Source organism: Dioscorea cayenensis, chromosome 18 (genome assembly GCF_009730915.1).
Source record: "Dioscorea cayenensis subsp. rotundata cultivar TDr96_F1 chromosome 18, TDr96_F1_v2_PseudoChromosome.rev07_lg8_w22 25.fasta, whole genome shotgun sequence".
NCBI classification, from domain to species: domain Eukaryota; kingdom Viridiplantae; phylum Streptophyta; class Magnoliopsida; order Dioscoreales; family Dioscoreaceae; genus Dioscorea; species Dioscorea cayenensis.
Genome location: NC_052488.1, coordinates 13929330 through 13953087, shown reverse-complemented (window position 1 = coordinate 13953087; position 23758 = coordinate 13929330). Strand labels below are relative to the sequence as shown.

Genomic DNA, 23758 nt, shown 5'->3' with positions numbered 1-23758 from the left:
TCTTTTTTATTTTCTTTATTTCTTTTCTTTTCACATTGATATTGTTCATACCACTATTGATCCATCTTCACCATAGTTAAATAGCAATTCTTGTGTTTCTGATCACTATTCCCTATGGATATGACTATCCACTCACTAGGGTACTTTTATTACTTCGACAACCCATGCACTTGCGGTACACATGCAAAGGTTGTGTTAAATTTTTTGGCATCGTTGCCGGGGAATAAGCATTTTGGAAACACTTGGCACTTTGTTATTTTAGCTATTCATCACTTATTCTATTTCACACTTTGTTATTATTTCATCATTCTGATTTGTTTTCTTTTCTTTAGTTACAACTCTAGGTTATGACTCGTGGAAACACTTTGACATTGGTTGAAGGAAATTCAGATATTGAACGAAGAATTCATAGAAGGGGAAAAGAAACTATGCACGAACAGTCAAATCAAGCTAAGATAGAAGGTTAAGGGTCTGATAACATGGCAGAATAGAATGTGCAGTAGAGGACACTCTCACATTATGGCAGACCCCCAATTCTTGGCACGTAGTCCAGTATTGTACGGCCATCGATTATAGCTCAGAATTTTAAGCTCAAGCTAGGCTTTATCCTGATACTACCGCAGTCGGCACAATTTAATGGTTTGGCCAATGATTATCCAAACAATCACATTAAGAACTTCTTGGAAGTGTGCGACATGCTCAAGATTAATGGAGTAATGGATAATGATATCAAGTTGAGGACCTTCCCATTTTCCTTGAAAGGAAGAGTAAAGCAATGGCTACATTCATTACCTTGAGCATCGATCACTACATAATAGGAGATGGTATAAGCTTCTCTTGCCCAATATTTCCCTCTTGGAAAATCCGTGAAGCTTAGGAATGAAATATCCTCTTTTGTGCAGACAGAATTGGAGTCTCTATTTGAGACATGGGATAGGTTTAAGGAGATCGTGCGGAAATGTCCTCAACATGGGTTCCCGGAGTAGATGATCATTTAGACTTTCTATAATGGTTTGAACCCAAGCATAAAGTAGTTACTTAATGCTGCAGCAGGAGGTACCTTAGGAAGCAACTCCCCCGATGAGGCCCAACATTTCATTGAAGAAATGGCTATAAATAGTTATCAATGGAACACAAGTAAAAGAAAGAAGCTAGCCAGACTTCATGAGATTGATGCAGTTACCTCATTGGCGTCCCAGATTGAGTCATTGAGAAAGAAGTTAGACACTCTAACTTCTCCTAGAGTGGCGGCTATGACGAGTTGCACTACGTGTGGGGGAGGACATGTTTCATTTGATTGCTCGATTTCTATTGGTGGTACATCCTCAGTGGAATAAGTGGATTTTGTCGGTAATGCAATGAGAGGACAAGGAAATCCATATAGCAATACCTACAATATGGGTTGGAGGAGCCATACATTCCTTTCTTGGAGTAATCAAGGGTAACAGAAGACAATGGCACCACCTAGTTTCTAACAACAACAAGAATCCCCGAACATGGAGAATCGAGTTTTAGGGTTGGAAAACCAGATGACTGATTTAGAGAAGTCTTTGACCAAGTTTATTCAATTATCGAATACACGGTTTCAGTCGGGCGAAGCTATACTTCACAACCACACCGCATCATTCCACAACTTGGAGAACCAAGTGGGCCAAATTGCGAAGTCACTGATAAACGCCTAAATGTATGTATTTTATATGTATTAATCGTGTATTATTTGTGAACATGTTAACGAATTGATGCCCGTTTTATGTCTTAATTGGTTATTTCGGTGTTGCAGGTCTTAAATGAGTCAAACAATGCTTAAAAATGCAAATCGGATGAATTCGACATCAAAAACGACATTTTTGGGGTCCCGGCACTGTAGCGGCACTGTAGCGACGCTGTAGCAGGTCATTGTTCTTGCTGCGGCCATTTGGCTGGGAGTTTCACGGGCTCCATGCGCCCGTATGGATGCCCGTGAGGTTTGCTGGGAATTCTCAAGCCTCGGTTTCTGTAGCAAAACACTGTAGCTGAGCACTGTAGCACCGGCAGGTTTTTGGGCATTTGGCTGTGAGCTTCACGGGCTCCATGCGCCCGCATGGAGCCCGCATGGACTGACGGGGTATATAAGAAGCTGATTTCTTCTAGGGCAAGGGGAGGAGTTTTTGGGAGAGTTCTTCAAGCCGATTTTCACCAGTCTTTGAGAGGCAAGATTACATGTTTTGGAGAAGGGAAATCTAAGGGAGAAGCTCGGATTTGGCTAGATCTTCATCGATCTCTTCTTTGGGAGTTTGTAGACGACGAGGGAAGCCGCCCCCATTGCGGCGTCCGTGGAAGCCTTTCCACCTAGCTTGGCTTGTCTTCCTTCTTCCATTGTTTGAGGGAGTTTTTATTATGCCATTCGTAGTTGTTTGCATGGATTTGTTGCTTGGATTTGTTTGTATGGACGAGTAGACCCCAAGGTCACCGGATGCCGGTGAACCTTGGGGTGAACTTGTGTATTTGGATGATTTAAGTTTGTTTATTGCAATTGTTGTGTTTGAGATTCATTCTTGGTGCATTTGATGTGTTGCTTACATGAGAACTCTGTAAACCAACTGCTAGGTTGTACTTGGTAGCGTGACCATCGCCCTTGTACTAGACACACCAAGTTTGGAAGGGATTCATGTACGAATACGCCGTGACCATCGGGTATTCTGTACCCCTCCACCATTAGGGCTAGACCAAGTTGTGTTCCGGCTCTAATTAGGGATTTCCCTACTTGTTAATGCAATCGTATGAGGATTTGATCGGAAGAAATTCTGTGTCAATACTTATACCGGATTAGGGGTCAATGGCCGTGACCATCGGGTTGACCTAATCTAGGAAATCTCTAGGTCCAAACCTTCAATTGCATGACATTCTTAGCATCCTGTGCACTTTAGTAGCCCCTAGGGAATCCGCATCCGTGACCGTTCCTTTCCCCTGATTTTATACCCCTCTCCGTATTTTAGTCTCCACTTGTAGTTATCTTAGTTAAATTAATAGATTAGGGAAACCTTTCGAATCTGTCGGCTAGACAATAAGCGAAGAGGAAGTAAGGGTAGATCCTTGGGCCCAGGGAATACGACCCTCTCGTGCTCGCACGAGAGGTATTACTTGACGACTCCGTGCACTTGCGGATCGCACTCATCAGTCACTCTCAGATAGACCTCAAGGGAGTTTGCCTACCAACACGGAAACCAACCCAAGAGAACATGTGAAGGTGATCACTTTGAAAAGTGGTCGTCAAGTTGAGGGTTTGCTCCAGAGTGAGAAGACCAATATTGAAGTACCCTAGGTCATGGAGGTTGAGGAGAGAACCAAAGGGAAAGAAGTGGCATCTCCACCTTACTAGCTAAGAATCCCTTATCCTTTAAGATTGAAGAATGACAAAAATGATGAGCAATACAAGAAGTTTTTGGGTCTATTCAAGCAGTTGCACATCAATATCCAATTTGTGGAGGCATTACCTCAGTATGCAAAGTTTCTCGAGGACCTCTTTACCAACAAGAAGAAGTTGGAAGAGAGTGCATCTGTGATCTTAGATGATTCATGTTCAACGATGTTGCAAAAGAATATGCCGAACAAGAAGAAGGACCCCGGAAGCTTTATCATTCCATGCAACATTGGCCATTTGGGTGAAGAAAAGGCATTGGCGGATTCAAGGGCTATTATTAACGTCATGCCTTACACATTCTTCTAGAAGCTAGGCATGGGAGAGCCTAGGCCCACTCGGATGACACTTCAATTGGCAGAACGAACAGTTAGACATCCGAGGGGCATCACTGAAGATGTATTTGTGAAAGTTGACAGTACATATTTCATGTGGACTTTGTAGTATTGGATGTTGATGAGGATGTCGATGTTCCACTGATACTTGGGAGGCCATTCTTGCACACTTCCAAAGCTCTCATTGACATGGACGGGAGGAAAGTTGACCTTACGAGTTGGTGATGACAAGTTGACATACCGCCTCACCTAAGCCATGTGACATTATCTTGATTTTGATGATACTTTGTATTTTCTTGATACTACTGATGAGTTAATTGATGAATATGTGTAGGAAACGATGAATCCAGACTAGTATGAAGGGTTGGTAGACCAAGGAGTGGAGAAGTAAGAAGTCTTATGATAAGTGCTTGTGCGATATGAATGCGAAGCGTTCATTCCTTATGTTGAGCATTACTTTTCTTGGGTTTTGACATTAATATGTGTGTTTCTATGTTACTTTTGCGCATGTAGGGTTGTGAGGCCGAGTATGAAGGAAAGAAGCCAATGTGGATCGTAATGCACCGATTTTGGAGAAAATCTTGCTAAGGGTCAAACGCGAACACATAGGTCGGGTGTGAGATGCTAGAGTGTGTGCCAACCTCCTCGTATTCTAGTTGGCACATCCATTTGGAAGGGCACAAGGGCAGTCACACTCGAGCATTCCGACTTATTCACATAGAACAAGCACTCCACCAACTTGTCTATCATTGAAGAAGCAAGTGATCCACGACGTGAACGTGTGCCCGTTTGCGTTACCCCGATGAAAGTATGGACTCAGGAAGCTATTCAGGCCGGATACTGCAGCAGAGAACTGTAGCAGAAATATAGAACAGTACTGTAGCAGTACTGTTCACAGCCGGCTAAGAAAACAGGAATTTAGGAAACCCACACGGGCGTGTGGAAATTATCCACACTCGTGTGAAAATTCCACATGGGCGTGTGAAAGATCCACAGGCCCGTGTGGTCGCCCGATTCCAGCCCTATTTAAAGTCGATTCAGCCCCGATTTTAGCATTCTTTTCTCCATCTTTTCCCCAACTTGAGAGAGGGTTTCGACTATGGTTTTGAGAGGTATTGGCTAAGGTTTTGGAGAGGTTCTACGGCTCCAACATCGTCATTCCTTAGGAAGAAGGTTGGTAGGGGAGCTTCCGTCGAGGCGTATCCTATACCGAATGAGGGAATCCTTGGACAACGAGTAGAGGACTTTCCACAAGACCATCGACACGACTATCAAGGGGGTTTCTCTATGGATTCATTTCTTTTACATTCTATTTCTTTGATTGTACTTAGCTCCATGGAGAGCTAAACCCCTAGTGGGTACTTGGGTATTTGTGAACTCAAGGATGTATTTGTTTCATTGAATCTCTTTATTATGTTTTCAATTAATTGATGTTTGTTGTGAGTTCCATCCTTGAATGCTTGATTGTATGAACATTTCCCCTAGAGTGACACTAGGGTTGAGAGTTCTTGTTGGTAACCTTGTGAATGAGTGACACACCACGATCGTTAGACAAAGTTAGGTTGGAGAGGATTGAGAGGGTGAGTCAAGAGGTACAGGAGCGTCCCCTTTCCCCTTCGACGTGATAGATTCTACCTCCGTTCCTTGAGTTCTTTGCGGCCATAATAGAGTGAATGGTCTAAGGGATGACCCTCTGCTGGGGCTTAGTTGCGCGTGCAACGGAGTGAATCATTGAGGTGATCTTAGTATCTAGGACATAATTGTGATTAGGGACCTTCCACCTGGACCAAAGGGTTAGGCCTATAATTAGGAAGAGATTTATCACTTGGAATCCCTAGAGCTCTTTGCAACTCTATTCGAGTGCGAGGTTGAGAGGTTATCTAATCTCTCCTGCGGGACATGTATAGAGTTAGGCATAGTTGACCTTAGATTTGGGACTGTGTAATTAAGGATTTCCACGACTCACCATTGCATCGATTAGGAAGCATAATAAAGGGTTCTTGCACTTGAAACAATTATCTTAGGCGGAGCATTATCCGAGTACCCAATCTTTATCGATTTCCTTATCCCCTTCTTTAGTTTTGTTCTCTTAGTTGTTGCTTTTATTGTGGAGAATTGAATCATTGTCACACTCATCATTATTAATCTTTCACATAGCTAAGAACCAAGATTAAGTGTTTTATTCCCTACTCCCTGTTGATTCGATACCCGCTCACCCGGGGTTATTACTTCGACAAACCCGTGCACTTGCGGGATATACGTAAGGGGACCTTGTTAGTCCCAATGTGATTCATTGCTTGCCATAGACTCAAGTAATTGCTCGGCCTCATCGGGATACTTGTTGCTAAGGGAACCACCCGCTGTGGCATTAATGAGTTGGCGAGTAGCATAATTCAGCCCATTGTAAATGATTTGTACTCGCATCCATGAGGCAAAACCATGGTGGGGGCATCTTCTAAGGAGATCCTTGAATCTCTCATAGGCTTCAAACATTGTTTCGGACTCCCCTTGTTTAAAGGCTGAAATTTCTTGCCTCACCTTCGCCGCTTTGCTTCGCGGAAAGTATCTCCCAAGGAACTTCTCAACCATATCCTTCCATGTTTTAATAGACCCCGAAGACAATGATGTAAGCCAACGATAAGCTCCATCTCTCAAACTGAATGGAAATAGTCTCAAACGGATTGCATCGTCGGGCATCCCATTAATCTTGAATATAGAGCAAATTTGGAGGAACCGGGAAAGGTGGTCATGTGCATCTTCATTTGCTAGACCATTGAATTGAACCGAGTTTTGGACCATGCCGATTGTACTCGCTTTAATTTTAAATTTGTTGGATGCCATGGTCGGTGCTTGGACACTAAACTCATCTCCCGTGAATTGGGGTCTTTCATATTTGGATAGAGTGCGTCACTCTTCGGCCATGATTGAAGATTCTCTATCCTCAATTTCAATGTTCTGCGTACCCGATCCTTCACCAACCCCTCTCAATCTCCGATGCAAAGTTCTTTCAATTTCATTATCCGGTGTAATCAATGTCGATGGATTTGAGCGTGTCATGCACAGTACCTTGCAAAACCGAGAAAGATGATAGAAAGTTAAGATTAAAGGAAAAGAATGAAATGGCTAGAGTAATAATATAAAAGTTTCCAAGAATTCCTTAAAAGTCCCCGGCAACGGTGCCAAAAACTTGATTGCTTCCCCGCAAGTGTACGGGATCGCCAAGTAATACCTCGTGTGAAGACACGAGGATCATATTCCATGGGGCTAAGGATCTCCTATTACTCCTTCTTGAGCAATTATCTAGCCTAAGATCTCAAGTGATGGATTTTACTCTACTAAATGTAATTAAAGCTAAAACGATATTTGCCAACAAATTAAAGAGAACACACAATAAGCAAGCAAGAGAATCAATGAAATGCAAAGGCCTGTGGATGTGGATCCCCTTGAGGGGGTTATCATGCAACATGGATGATGATCTAAAGATGCAAGGGTAAAATGAACCATGAGATTCCAAGATTAGAACAACTCCAATTTTTCGGCGATTGAACCCTAATCCCATATGAACATAGATTGGAATTTCTCCCAAATCTATATCCCTACAATGGCATTAAGTACGAGGAAATCTCACTTAGGAATAAACCTACTCTTCTTGGGATTAAACCTACATGGAGGGCTACCAAACACCCTATTTCTCGGCGTGATGATACAAGTATCCCCTTCTAATCCATTCATGATCTAATACATGCGAGCAAGTCACATCTACATGCATCACTCATAAAAGAGTTATGGATTTCTCCTTAGTGTAGCACTTAGCATGAAAACAATGGATTAAATCTCAAAATTACCCAAACATAAAATTAACAAGTTATCATCCAACATACATGATAAAACCGCCCAAGGTTCACCAACACCTGGTGGCCTTGGGGGTCTAGTGTGTCATCATCCTACAACAAGCAATACAAACAAGCAAAACATGAAACAAAAGCATAAATGACACTCCCTAGATGAAATGGTGGAGGAGGAGGTGAAGAATATGCCGAATGATGCTTTCCCAGCCAAAGGAGTGCCCAATGATGCTTCCTCTAGCCGCGGGTCTCCTTCCTTCAAATCGTGGTAGATCTCCCCTTGAATGAAGTTGCCTTCTTGCCATGAGAGTCTTGGACCTTGGGCTTGGATGATCTTCTAGCTTCCTTGCCCTTCTTCTCTTTCCCAAGGTCGCCACCAACCTCCCCAATGTCTCCCCAAAATATGCATAGAAAAAGTTCTAACCAAAGGTACCTTTTCTGCCCTAAAAGTTAGTATATATGCCCCCCCAAGTCATACGGGTCGTATGGGGGTTGTATAGCACTCAAAAACCCTAAATTCGCGTTCCATACGGGGTGCACACGGCCTCCATACGGCCCCATATACTGGGTAGTATGGAAATCTGGACAGACACTCCGACTCATTCCGCTGCTACAGTGCATACGGCCCCCATACTGGGTAGTATGAAATTCTTGTTTTCTTCTCTTTTTGCCCAAATGATATCTTTTTGTTCTCCATGGCTTCCTTATGCCCTACAAAGCAAATAGTAGACGATTAAGCATAAAACGGGCATCAAACCTCACAAGATACATGCAAAGTGAATATGATATATATATGAAAACATCTACATTTAGACACTTATCACCCTCTCCAATCAAGCTTTGTCTAACTCTCGTGGTGTGTCACTCACTCACAAGGGTTACCACGTGAACTCTCAACCTTAGTGTCACTCTAGGGGGATATTCAAACAATCAAGCATTCAAGATTGGAACTCACAATAGCATTAATTAATTGAAAGCATAATAAAAAGATTCAATGAAACTAATACATCCTCGGGTTCATAAATACCCAAGTACGCACTAGGGGTTTAGTTCTTCATGGAGCACAATACAAACGATAATGAAATCAAATGTAAAAGAGAACAATCCATAGGAAAAACCCCCTCGATAGTCATAGCGATGGTCTTGTGGAGAGTCCTCTACTCGTCGCAAGATCCCCTTGTTCGGTATAAGATACGCCTCGCCGAATCAATCCAACGGAGGCTCCCTTACCAACCTTCTTCCAAAGAGATAACGATGTCGGAGCCATAGAACCTCTCCAAATCCCTAGCCAATACATCTCAAAACCCTAGCCGCAGCCCTCTCTCAAGTTGGGCAAAAGATGGAGAAAAGAATGTTGAAATCGGGATTGAAATCGGCCTTAAATAGGACTGGAATGGGGATTCCACACTCCCCTGTGGATATTCCACACGGGCTTGTGGAATTAACGCACGTGCATGTGGAATTTCCACACGCCCATGTGGCTCCTCTGTTTTGCTCTTTCTTTGGCCGGCTGTGAACAGTACCTGCTACAGTGATTACTATAATACCTGCTACAGTGCTGACCTAAAATACTCCCGAATCCATGCTTTCATCGAGGTAACATAAACGGGCACACGTTCACATCGTAGATCATCTTGGTTCTTCAATAAACGGTCACGTTGGTGGAGATCTTGATAAATATGCACAAGCCGGAATACTAGGATGTAACTGCCTTCGTGCCCCTCCAAATCATTGCCTTAGCTCGAATACAAGGAGGTTGGCATACATTCTAGCATTCTAAACCTGACTCATGTCTCCGCATTTGAACCTTCTCAAGATCTCCTCCAAATAATGCGTGAAACGATCTACAATGGCTTCTTTCACAAATAATCGGCCTCACAACCTAACCTGCATAAAAGTACACAAATACACACGTATTAGCGCTAAAACCTGACAAAAGTAATGCTCATCATAGGGAAAGAACGCTTCACATTCTTATCGTACAAGCACTTATCACTAACTAATGCATTAATGAGTCGTGGAGATCTTAAAATACATGGTCCCAAATCTAATGTCAATCATGCCTAACTCTATACATGTCCCGGAGGAGAAATTGAATAACCTCTCAACCTCGCACTTGTATAGAATCGCAATGAGTTGTAGGGATTCCAAGTGATAAATCCTCATCCTAGATGTAGACCTAACCCTTTGGTCCAGGTGGAAGGTCCCTAGCCACAATTAAGCCCTAGGTGCTAAAATCAATTCAACGCTTCACTCCCTTACCCCTGCAACTAAGCCCTAGCGGAAGGTCATCCCTTAGCCCATTCACTCTACTATGACTGCAAAGAGCTCGAGGAAATAGAGATAGAATAAATCACACCAGAGGGGAAAGTGGACGCTCCACTACCTCTCAACTCACCCTCTCAACCCTCTCCAATCTTGCTTTATCTAACTCTCATGGTGTGTCACTCACCCACAAGAGTTACCAACAAGAACTCTCAACCCTAGTGTCACTCTAAGGGAGTATTCACACAATCAAGCATACAAGATTTGAACTCAAATAAAACATCAATTAATTGAAAGCATAATAATAATGTTCAATCAAATGAATACATCATTGGGTTCACAAATATCCAAGTACCCACTAGGGGGTTTAGCTTTCTATGGAGCTAATTACAATCAATGATATTAAATGTAAAAGCAAAAAATCCATAGAAAACCCTCTCGATAGTTATCGCGATGGTATTGTGGAGAGTCCTCTACTCGTCCAAGGGTTCCTTTGTCCGGCCTAGGATACACCTCGCCGGATCGGTGCTGACAAAAGCTCTCCCACTTACCATCTTCCAAACAGAGCATGATGTCAGAGCTGTAGAACCTCTCCAAATCCCTAGCCAATATCTCTCAAAACTCTAGCTGCAGCCCTCTCTCAACTTGGGAAAAAGATAGATAAAAGAATCTTGAAATCGGCCTTAAATAGGGCTGGAATCAGGAATCCACACGCCCATGTGGGCGCCCCTGTGGATTTTTCGCACGGGCGTGTGGATTCTCTGTTTTACTTCTTCTTCGGCCGACTGTGAAAAATACCTGCATCAGTGTTTGCTACCATACCCTGCTATAATACTGGCCCAAAATACTCCCGAATCCATGCTTTCATCGAGGTAACGTAAATGGCCACATGTTTATGCCGTACATCACTTTGCTTCTTTAATAAACGGATACATTAGTGGAGATCATGCTATATATGCACAAGCCGGAATGCTTGAATGTGACTGCCTTTGTGCCCCTCTAAATCGATGTGCTAACTTGAATATAAGGAGGCTAGCACACATTCTCGCATCTTGAACCTGACTTATGTCTTCACGTTTGAACCTTCTCAAGTTTTCCTGCAAGTGGTGCATTCACGGTCTACATTGCCTTCTTTCTTTAACATTCATCTTCACAACCCTATATGCATAAAAGTAACATAAATGCACATATATTAGCGTTGAAGACCGAGAAAAGTAATGCCCATCATAACGAAAGAACACTTTGTATTCTTATCACACAAGCAGTTATCAATATGATACCCCACTCACATGGGATTTATTACTTTGACAAACCTGTGCACTTGCGGGTCACACGCAAGAGGCGTTGTCAAGTTTTGGCGACGTTGCTAGGGAATAGGTGTTTAAAGATACTTTATACTTTGTTATATTAGGCATTCATCATTCATTCTACTTCACATCTTCTTATTCTATCATCATTCTGATTTGTTTTCTTTATTTTGATGCAGCTCCAAGTTATGACCCGAGGGAACCTTCGATATTAATTAAAGGTGATCCTGAACTTGAACATACACTCAGAAGAAAGGGTAAACAACCTATGCAAGAACCATCGAATCTAGCTGAAGTGGAAGTTGAAGGGTCTGACAATTTGGCAGAACAAAATAAACAACAGAGAAGATTTTCTGATTACGCTAGACCATCAGTATTGGCGACACAATCTAGCATTGTGCGCCCATGATTACAGCTCCAAATTTTGAGCTAAAACTAGCATTCATCCAAATGATACAGTAGTCAGTACAGTTCAATGGTTCGACCGATGACGATCCAAACAACTATATTGAAACTTCTTGGAAGTTTGTGACATGATAAAAATCAATGGTGTTATGGATGATGCTATAAGATTGAGGGCTTTCCCATTCTCTCTAAAAGGAAGAGCAAACCAATAGCTATATTTTTTACCACGAGTATCCATTACGGCATGGAATGAAATGGTCCAAGCTTTTCTTGCAAGGTATTTCCCTCCGGGGAAATCGGGGATACTTCATAATGAAATATTGTTATTTGTTAAGATGGAGCTTGAATCCTTGTTTAGACATGGGAGTGATTCAAGGACGTCTTGCAGGTGGTTTCCACGAATGGATATCATTCAAACTTTTTACAATGGGTTGAATCCAAGTACAAGACAACATCTAGATGCTGCTGCAGGAGGTACAATGGGGAATAAGACCCTTGAAGAAGCCTGACAGTTAGTAGACCAAATGGCCATGAATAGCTACTAATAGAATGCAAGGGAAAAGAAGAAAGTAGAGGCATTGAGCAAGAAATTGGATACATTCTTAGCAGCAAAAGTAGAGGCATTGAGTAAGAAATTGGATACATTCTTAGCAGCAAAAGTAAAGGCATTGAGCAAGAAATTGGATACAATGACTTCACTGAGGGTGACCGCGATCACAAGTTATGATGGTTGTAGGGGTTCACATATGCCGTTTGATTGTCCTATTTTAATTGCTACTTTAGCCACGACTGATTAATTAGACTTTGTTGGTAATTCGGGAAGGGTACAAGGTAATCCTTATAGCAACACCTACAACAAAGGATGGAGTAACCACCCCAATTTCTCATGGAGTAACCAAGGATAGCAAAAGGCTATAGCACCACCGGGTTTTCAATAATAACAAGCCCCGAACATGGTGAATAGAGATTCAGGCTTGGAAATCCTGATGATTGACTTAGAGAAAGCCTTGAATAGATTTGTGCAATCATCAGATTCACGGTTCCAGTCGGTCAAAGCTACACTTCGCAACCATACCGCTTCATTGCACAATCTAGAAAATCAAGTTGGGTAAATTGCAAAGTCTCTATCGGAGAGACCACAAGGAAGCTTGCCGTATAATACCGAGACTAATCTGAGAGAACACGTGAAGACGATCACTTTGAGAAGTGGTTGTGAGGCTGAGGGTAGCCATCCAAGTGAGAAGACCAATGTTGAAGCACCCGAGGTCATAGAGGTTGAGGAGAGAGCTAACAAAGAGAAGGAGGTAGCATCCCTACCTTACAAGCCAAGAATCCCATAGCCTTTATGATTGAAGAACGACCAAAATGATGAGCAATACAAGAAGTTCTTGGGTCTATTCAAGTAATTGAACATCAACATTCCTTTTGTGGAGACATTGTCTCAAATGCCGCATTATGCCAAGTTCTTGAAAGATCTTTTGACCAACAGGAGAAAGTTGGAGGAGAGTGCATCAGTGATCTTAGCTGCCTCTTGTTCAGCAATGTTTCAAAAGAATATGCTAAACAAGAAGGAAGACCTCAGAAGCTTTATGATTCTGTGCAACATTAGTAATTTGGGTGAAGAAATGGCAATGGCGGATTAGGGGGCTAGTATCAACGTCATTCTATACTTGTTCTTTCAAAAGCTAAGCTTGAAAGAGCCTAGGCCCACTCAGATAATATTGCAATTGGCGGACCGAACAGTGAGACATTCGAGGGGCATCATTGAAAACGTGCTTGTCAAGGTGGACAAGTACATATTTCCTATAGACTTCATAGTGTTGGATGTCGATGAGGATGTAGATGTTCCTTTGATACTTGGGAGGCCATTCTTGCTCATTTCCAAGGTGTTTATCGACATGGACAATGGGGAGTTGATAGTGAGGGTTGGAGATGACAAGTTCACATACCACCTCACCGAAGCCATGTGATATTCTTTCAGCTTTGATGATACTCTTTATTTTCTTGACACTACCGATGAACTAATTGATGAATATGTGCAGGAAATGTTGAATCCGGACTCGTAAGAGGGGTTGCTAGACTAAGAAATGGTGAATAAAGAGATGATGATGCTTGGTCTATAGGAGAAGGTACGATCTTCTCCGGGGATCATAAAGAAGATGCTCTGGAAGATGAAGCGAGCGAGAAGATGCCAACAGAAATGCCCCAAGGCTATTGGGGATGCTCAAGAATGGAACAAGGGTGACGAACCCTTAAGTGCTAACAAGACCAACAACTCTCCCTCTACCTTCAAAAGGCTATGTTCATCATGCTTCCAAGTCATGGGTAAGAGGGGAACCTTCATCTATGAGCCTCCGTAAGGTAAGACAAGGTACGTCAAGCTAAGTAATGCTAAACAAACACTTCTTGGGAGGCAACCCAAGTTTTTACTGTCTTCCTTGATTTTTAGTTTAGTGTTTGCATGAATAAGTCTTTAATTGTTGTTATCTTGATTTTTAGATGTTATTGCTGTAATTTTCTCATTGATATTTTGGTGTTATAGTGTGTATTTTCTTGGGCATGGGTAATTGCCACACGGCCATGTGGATCTCTAGAGAAGAGCTCTCTTCCATCCCAAGAATACAGAGGGGCGTATGAGTGCCGCTGTGAGCTGGTCCTGTGAAGGTCCACGGCCATGTGGAATTTTTGCACGGGCGTGTGAAACACTTAGAGATTTTTCTCAGATGGACGAGGAGCCACAAGGGCGTGCGTCTGTCCCTGTGGGTTAGGTACACGGGCGTGGGTAATTTCGACACGGCCGTACATTTATGTTTAGAAGCATTGAGTGTTATCCCGAGAGCACATAGCCGTGTGCGTGTGCCCCTGTGGGTCTCTCCTTTGGAGTCACATGGGCGTGGGTAATTTCCACACACCCGTGTGAATATACAGAAACGCAAAAGCCATGGGTTTTCTTTAAAATCGTTTTGTTCTTCTTTATTCTCACACTCCCAGTTACTCAGATAACATTCCTAACCCTTCTCCCGACCTCGGACCATAGATTTAGAGAGGTTTACTCGAGTTTTTCGGCCGAATTCAGAGTTTTTAACTTCATCTCGTCGGTAACCCGTAATTCTTTCTTTTGTTCATCATATTTGATTTTATTCAATTAGAATGGTAAATGTTGCTTCATTTCTAAAATTAGATGGTTATTGTATTATTAGAAGGAGTTTAGAAATGGTACTAAGATGTATTTTTGGAGTTTTAGAGTGCGGCCGTGCGGTTTTCATGCCCCGTGGATCCACACGAGCATGTGGAATTTGCACACGACCATGTGGATTTCTACAACACTAATCCTGTGAGCCAATTTGATTGATTTCTTTTTAATTCTTGCATATATGGCACCTAGGACAAAGATCACGACTGTTTAACGTCCCAGAGAGCATTCCCTTGAGACAGAGCGAATAGAGTTCGCTATTCCCGAGCACTAGGCTCGGTTTGAGCGATTGTCAAGGCTTAGGTTCGGACAGACTCGCTTCTAGGATACAAGCGTATTGTGAGATATATGGCAAGAAGATGAGTTGGCAGATTAGGTAGAGGATCTTATCTTAGTGGGAGGTTTGAGACAGTTACCGATGATTAGAAAGCTTGCCATCTGTGCGCTTACCCTCGAGGTGCTATCATCATTCGAGTTCTATCATTCTTATGATAGATTCGATAGTGTTGACGCTATAAAGTTTAGAGTATTGTGGGATCACTATAGCATGAGCTTGACACATTTTTCGATCCGGTTGGGATTATATGAGGAGGCATTCACAGTTACTGAGGAGTACGCCCCGTTGCCGACAAATTATCCTTGCACCTTGACCCCACAGGGAGCGTATGGTGTCTTATGCGGTCAGGGTCAGTATGAGCCAGGGGTGTCTAAGGCCATGTGCCTTTCTCAACCTGCATATCGATACTTGCATACCATTTTGAGCAGGTAGGTGAACGGCCGTGCTGACAGTACTGACGTCCTAAGCCGGCAGGAGCTTCTGTATCTCTATTCGATGGTTCAGAGCACACCGATCCATCTGGGACACATTGTAGCCAAGTACATGAGGCATCAGGGGCAGTACACCAGGATAGGAGCGCATTTCTTAGGTCCATACATCATGAGACTCATCTTGGGGATGGGTCTACTGGACACGATTCGGGGGCGCGAGAAGGTGATTGTACATACCCCCCTGAGCATTGAGACACTGAGTTTAATGGGATTAGTGTGCAGACACAGTCCTGGGGTGTATATATTGGTTATAACTACCCCAGAGATGTCAGAGGGAGGAGATGATGTATCTGATTTCTAAGAATAGACCTCACCCTACTACTAGGTGAAAGGGCCCTAACACCCTACGAGGTCTCGATGGAGTAATCTCTTAGTCTTAATACCTCACACCATATATTGCTACTTAGAGCCTAGGGAATACGGATATGGAATACACCAATCAAAGGAGAAAGATGACGCTCCACTATCTCTTGACTCACACTCTTAACCTGCTTCAATCTTGAGGTCCTAACCCTAATGGAGACCTCTCTCTCACCAAGGTGAACAAATCATGCAAATCAAACAACCATAAGATCAATAAGCCAAGTTAGTATTAAGAAAACAAGATTGAAACTCAACCAAACTCATATTAAATAGAAACACAAAGCAAATCCAAACATAGATATTCCTAGGATTCGCAAGCCCAAATGCCCTCTAGGGTTTAGGTCTCCATGGAGTAATATACAAAACAAGCAACTAATGAATGAAAGTAAATAAAAGCCATAGATATAAACCCCCCTTATATCTGTGCTGATGGCCTTGATGGAGAGTTTCAATGTCGTGTTGGAATCTACTCCGAAGTTAGGGTTGCCGAAGGCTTTCTTGATGCTATGATGAAGGAGGAATCAATCAAAGTTGGTGGAGAAATATCTCCTAAGCCACAAGGACCTCCTCTCCAAACCCTAGCCGTCTCTACATTGGCTTATTTCTCTCATAATCGGTCTCACAACCCTACCTGCATGAAAGTAACATAAATACCCACATATTAGTGTTAAAACTCGAGAAAAGTAATGCTCAACACAAGGAAAGAACACTTCGTATTCTTATCACACAAGCACTTATCAAACTCCCCCACACTTAAGCTTTTGCTTGTCCTCAAGCAAAAATTAAAACATTATGTGCATGGATGAAGGAAATATTGGAAGTGCTTGGTCTTAGGTTCACCAAAGCATACAAAGAGGGCATTCTATAAGTAAGGGAAATTTCAACATTAAATACGAAAAATCAATGCTCTAGCTAAAAACTTGAATAAAAAAGAACAACAAACCCGAAATCGTGTAAGTATGTGAACTCACTCAAGTCAACCTAAAGTATACTCCTCAAAGTTCTATGTACAAGGGACTTATTTATCTACAAAAGTTGACAAAAATTCAAAAAGGGTAGTAGATTCACACATCCTCTAAGGTAGCCCTCCAAAGCGCCCGCTATGGTGGCTTTCACACTTTCGAGGTGGTAGCTCTTTCTACCAGGGTGGTAGCTTTCACACATTCCATGAGATAGCTCTTTCTCTCATTAGGGCATAACTAGTATCTGACTTATGAGAGTAGCTTCATACATCATAGGTGGTAGCTCTTTCCACCCAACAAGCACAACTAAACAACAAAACTATTTTGTTCTTTCTTTTCATTTTTCCATTTTTTTGCAGAATTAACACAAGAAACAACTAAAACTAGTCCCTTATACATCAAACATGAGTTTCCAAAATGTTTAAAGAGTGAGTAGTGCAACAAGTGTTAATCGTGCAAAAATTCCTAGAAATTCAGGCAAAAACTAGAGCATGAAAACATTCAATGTTAAAAATTCTCCTAAACTCAAAAATACAATCAATGCAACTAAGGTGAACTACCATTTCCTATGTGAGTGTGTATATCTATCAAAACTATGATAAAAGAGATGCATGTACTATGAAACTCCCCCCAACACTTAAGTTTTACATTGTCCCCAATGTACATATGAAAGCTCATTCATAATGTAAATCAATTAAATTCAGATGAGGGAGAAGCAATCAAAACAATACTCCCCTGACTCCTAGTGTTGCATTTGATGGAGTTAAGTCCTTGGGAGTGTTGTTCCAATGGGTTGTGAAGCTCACATGGCCAAGTACCAAAACACCTTGGCAGTGCTCATGACAAAGTCTCAATTCCCATGATGACAAGACCATCTGCACGCATACACGAGGTGGTCCAGCGAAGCTCAATCAAAACAAACACAACTCGAGTATATAAAAGATAAGACAATGAATACAACACGAGATACAAAATGAAAATAAACTCAGAAGGAAAGTCCTTTCTGAGTATACAAGTCCAATATAAAATGCATAAATAAAAGACGAGGAAAATAAAATCAAGTGTCGATGTCGCACTCTGGCTCTGCTACCGCTACTGCTAGTGATGAAGTGCATGGTTCTAATGGGTCATCTGGTGCCGGAATAGGGGATGGAGGTGCCGGAGAAACCGAGGGGGCCTGAGGAGTCTTCGGCCGCAGGACAAATAATGAGCCGATGTTCGCTCTAAGATCTACTGTAATGTGTTGAAACATGCCATGAACTCCATATACTGTACGGCCTGCGCAACCCTAATATTGGCAATCTCTGCTCGGGCCTCTGCAACCTTGGTCCATATCACCCCCATTGCACTCTCGAGCCTCTCAAAACAATCCTGGGCTCGAGATGGTGAAAACATGCGCACGGGGGGTGTGTCTTTTGTCACCAGAGGTGCCTCGGTCTCCATAGGTGCTGAATGAGGCTCAGCGCAGGCTGGTAAGCCTCGGCATCATCTTCCTCCTCCTCGGCTATCTCTTGGAACGGTAGAACCAGAGCATAGACCCCCGTTTAAATCCTACGGACCATGCCCATCAATCTCATCGTCTCTAGGCTGAGGGGCGCAAGTATACTCGTCTTCTCGGCCCCACAAATTGCGCCCAAGAGACCCATACCCAAAGCTAATCTCGTAATGTATGGACCCGAGAAGATCGCTCCCAATCTGGCATATTGGCCCTAATGTCGAATGTACTCAGCGACGATGTGCCCTAAATGGATCGGTGTGCACTGCATCATCGAATACAAGTACAGAAGCTCCTGCCGGCTCAAAACGCCATTGCTATCGCCACGGCAATTTACCGACCTGCTCATGATGGCATGTAGATATCGGTTCGTAGGTCGGGAAAGGCACGTGGCCTTGGACACCACCGGCTCATACTGGCCCTGACCACATAGTGCTCTGTAACTGAGAGTACTCCTCAGTGTCTGTAAATACCTCCTCGTACAAGCCGAGCCGAACTGAAAACTGAGTGATACTCAGACTATAGTGATGTCCAAGTGCTTTGAACTGAACTACGTCGAGGTCGTCGAATCTTGCATAGGATCTATCAAACTCGAATGACGACAGAACCTCCAGTGTAAGCTCCCGGATGGCTGGCTCTCTAATCGACAATAACTGCCTCCACCCACAGACTGAAATGAGATCCTCAACCTCATCAGCGAACTCATCCCCCTGCTGCAAATCTCTTAATATACTCATGTCCAAGAACTGAGTATGTCCGAACTGAAGTCTTGACAGACGCTCAAAATAAGCCTGATGCTCGGGGATAGTGAATCTCATGTTCTCGGACTCAGGAGACGACTCTCGCGGATGCTTATCAGCTTGCTTCTTTGACTTGGGTGCCATAATCTACAAAAATTGAAAGAGAATTGATCAAACTAGTTAATTAAACATAGCTGCAGAAATCCACACGGCCGGGCAGAATTTTCGCACGCCCGTGTGGATTCACGGGCCGTTAACAAACGCACGACCACGCTTCAAACTCCACAAATTCACCATTACAATGCTTTTACTTCGTTCTAAATATAAATAATCATTTTAATTGAAGAAACGAAGTATAATTGACTAGTTTCATCGATGAAAATCATAAATTTGCGAAGGAAATCAAAGATAGGTCTTAGTGTCGAATTGAGATGAGAAAGCTTTGAAAACAGCTGGAAGACCAAGCAAAATCCTTCCAAATTAGCGATATGAGGTCGGGAAACAATGTAGAAGTGCTCTCAGACAACTGGAGGATATTAGGGTGAAGAGAAACGATAATCATTTTAAAAGGACTCGCTCCTCTTGGAATTCTGTACATCCGCACGGTCGTGCGGAAATTACACACGCAAGTTTACCTCTACAGGAAAGATTCACAAGGGCAGGTGACGCCCCTGTGTGCTCCCGGGAAAAACACTCATTGCCTCTGAACGCAAATACATGGGCGTGTGAGAAATACCCACGCCGTGCGCCCGACCCACAGGGGCAATCGCACGCTCCTGTGGCTGCTCTGGACATCCGAGAAAAATTGTAAGTGTTCCGCACGGGCGTGGGCATTCACATGCCCAACTTACAGGGGCAAGCGCACGCCTGTGCGATTTTCACAAGGTCACCCACAATGGCGAGTCCACGCCCCTGTGTGCTTTCGGGAAAATCTGCCAATCTCTGCAGAAATTCACATGCCCGTGCGGAAATTACCCACGGGCATGCGAGAATTACATGGTCATTCATAGGGGCGAGTCCATGCCCTTATGATTTCTCTAGATGAGCTCACAATGCAAATTCACGGGCGTGTGGAAATTCTACACGCCCGTGCATTTTCTCTGGATGCCTTAGAAAATTTTGCAGGCTCTGCAGAAAATTTCTAAACATGTTTACACACTCAGAGCCTGCCCTAATATGCAAATTTTACCAGTGAAAATCATGAGAAATAGCTCAAATTACCAAAACTTCGCCAAATTCACATGAAAACGCCATGAACTTGAAAACCCACGATAAAATCACAGTAGAAATATAAAACATCAAGACACCAACACTCAACAATTTATTCAAGCAACACTAAAACTACTAAATTAAGAAAATAGTAAACACTTTGGTTGCGTAACAAGAAACGCTTGTTTAATGTCACTTAACTTGACTTACCTTGTCTTACCTCACGAGGGCTCATAGATGAAAGTTGCCCTCTTACCCATGGCTTGGAAACATGATGAGCAAAATCTCTTGAGGGTAGCAGGTGAATTGTCGGGCCTGGGACCGCCTTGTAATGATTCACCCAGTTTGTTCGGTTCACACACGTCTCTAACAGCCTTAGAGCGTTTTCGGTGGCGTCTCCTAGCCCTCTTTAATTTTCGGAGTACTAACGGAGTACCTTATTCAAGATCTCCGGGGTAGATGGTACTTATTTCGTCGAACCAAGCATCATTACTTCTTTATTGTTCTCCTCTTGGTCGAACAAGCCTTTGTATGGATCTGGATTGAACATTTCCTGCATGTATTCATCAACAATCTCATCAGTAGCGTCTAGAAAATACAAAGTATCATCGAAATCAAGAGAATGCCGCACGCCTTCAGCAAGGCAGTATGCGAGCTTGTCATCTCCAACTCTCAAAGTTAGCTCTCTGCCATCCATGTCAATCAATGCGTTGGAAGTCCGCAGAAACGGCCTCCCAAGTATTAAGGGTACATTCGCATCCTCATCAATGTCTACCACTATGAAATCTATAGGAAACATATACTTGTCTACCTTGACACGCACATCTTCAATGATACCCCTCGGATGTCTCACCGTTCGATCCGCCAATTGCAAAGTCATCCGAGTAGGCCTAGGCTCGCCCATGCCTAGCTTTTGAAAGAAGGTGTATGACATGACATTGATACTGGCCCCTTAGTCTGCCAATGCCATTTGTTCACCTAGATTGCCAATATTACACCGAATGATGAAGCTTCCCAGGTCTTTCTTCTTGTTCTGCATGTTCTTTTGCAAAACTACCGAGCAAGATGCATCTAAAATCACTGAAGCACTCTCCTCTAACTTCCTGTTGTTGGTCAACAAGCCTTTCAAGAATTTTGCATACTTAGGCATTTGGGCCAATGCCTCAACAAAATGAATATTAATGTGGAGTTGTTTGAACAAACTCAGGAACTTCTTGTACTGTTCATCCCCTTGGTTATTCATTAATCTAGAGGGATAAGGGATTCTTGGCTTCAAAGGTGGGGGTGCCACCTCCTTTTATTTGCTTACTCCCTTGTCAACCTCTATAACCTCGGGTGCTTGTTCATTTGGTTTCTCACTCGGAAACTTACCCTCAACCTCATGACCAGTTCTCAAAGTGATCGCCTTCACATGCTCTCTAGGGTTGGTCTCGGTGTTACTCGGCAAGCTTCCTTGTTGCCTTTCCGATAAGGACTTCGCAATTTGCCCTACATGATTTTCAAAATTATGCAAAGAGGCGGTGTGGTTGCGAAGTGTAGCCTCAACTGATTGGGACCTTGTATCAGATGATTGCACAAACCTAGTTAAGGCCTTCTCCAAATTGTTCATTCGGGTCTCCAAACTTGAAACTCTGTTTTCCATGTTTGGGGCTTGCTGTTGTTGTTGGAAACTCGGTGGCCCTATGGTCTTTTGTATATCTTGGTTGCTCTACGAGAAATGGGGATGACTCTTCCAACCCAGATTGTAGGTATTGTTGTATGGATTTCCTTGATTCCTCATGCCATTACCTACAAAATCGATGTTTTCAACTGAAGATGCATCACCAATAGATATCAGGCCATCGGAGGGAGCATGTCCTCCACCACACCCGGTGCAAGTAATCACGGCTGCTACTCTATTCGAAGTAAGAAGATCTAACTTCTTACTCAATGATTCCACTTGGGCCGCTAACGAAGTCACTGCATCTATCTCATGGAGACCAGCCACCTTTTTCTTCTTCCTGGCATTCCATTGGTAGCTGTTTAACTCCATTTCTTCAATTAATTGACGGGCCTCATCGGGGGTCTTGCTGCCTAAGGTACCTCCTGCTGCCGCATCGAAGAGTTGCCTTGTACTCAAATTCAGACCGTTGTAAAAGGTCTGAACAATTATCCATTCCGGGAATCCGTATTGCGGGCACTTTCTCAAAAGCTCCTTGAACCTTTCTCACATATCAAATAGAGACTCCAATTCCAATTGTACAAAGGATGAGATCTCATTCCTAAGCTTTGCAGATTTTTCGGGAGGGAAATAACGGCCAAGAAAAGCTTCTACCATCTCCTCCCATGTTGTAATTGATGCTCTAGTAATGAGTGTAGCCACTGCTTCACTCTCCCTATCAAGGAAAATGGGAAGGCTCTCAACTTGATGGCATCATCCGGTACCCCATTTATCTTCAGCATATCACACACCTTGAGAAAGTTCTCTATATGACTGTTTGGATCCTCATCGGCCAAACCATTGAACTGTGCTGATTGCTGCAACATGTGGATAAATGCCAGCTTCAGCTCGAAGTTCTGAGCTATAACCGGTGGACGCAGAATGCTTGATTGTGTCCCTAATACTAATGGTCTGGCATAATCGGATAATGTCCGCAGCTGCTCATTGTGTTCTGTCATGTTTAGAGATTCTTCTACTTCCAAATCAGGTAGATTAGACTGTTCTTGAACAGGTTCTTTCCCTTTTCTTCTAAATGTACGTTCGAGCTTGGGATCTCCTTCAATCAATATTAAGGTGTTCCCTCGGGTCATAACCTGGAGCTGCACCAAAAGAAAGAAAACAAAATCAAAATGATGATAGAAAAGAAGATATGAAATAGAATGAATGAATAGCTAAGAAAACAAAGTGCAAAGTATCTCTAAACGCCTACTCCCCGACAACGGCGCCAAAAACTTGACACGTCCGTATATTTGTGTAAACCGCAAGTGCATGGGTGTCGAAGTAATAATCCCAGATAAGTGGGTATCGTATCCACAGAGAGCAGGGAATAAAGTCACTTAAGTTGTTTCATAACTAATGTGGAAGATAAATAGTGATAAGTGTGACAAAATATGAAATAACAAAAATAAAAGCAACAAGATAGAAGGCACAAGTAAAGGAGAAGGTAAGGCAATCGATAAAGATGGGGTACCCGGATATTGATTCGCCTAGGACAATCGTTTCAAGTGCAAGAACCCTCTATTATACTTCCTAATTGATGCAACACTGAATCGTGGAAATCCTTCATTACATGATCCCAAATCTAAGGTCAACCATGTCTAACTCTATACATGTCCCGGAGAAAAGATTGAATAACCTCTCAACCTCGCACTCGCATAGAATTGCAATGAGCTCTAGAGATTCGAAGTGATAAACCCTATTCTTATGTATAGACC

General features: G+C 42.9%; 3 non-coding genes across 3 annotated transcripts; 2 read left to right on the top strand and 1 right to left on the bottom strand.

The window, feature by feature from the left end:
• Positions 1-869: 869 nt before the first annotated feature.
• LOC120283230 lies at positions 870-976 on the bottom strand. The gene has a single exon (XR_005543224.1). It is a non-coding gene; the product is annotated as a small nucleolar RNA R71 (small nucleolar RNA).
• Positions 977-6166: 5190 nt separating this feature from the next.
• LOC120283126 lies at positions 6167-6273 on the top strand. The gene has a single exon (XR_005543127.1). It is a non-coding gene; the product is annotated as a small nucleolar RNA R71 (small nucleolar RNA).
• A 16233-nt stretch (positions 6274-22506) lies between these two features.
• On the top strand, positions 22507-22613 carry LOC120283134. Its single transcript, XR_005543135.1, has one exon. It is a non-coding gene; the product is annotated as a small nucleolar RNA R71 (small nucleolar RNA).
• The last annotated feature ends 1145 nt before the right edge of the window (positions 22614-23758 follow it).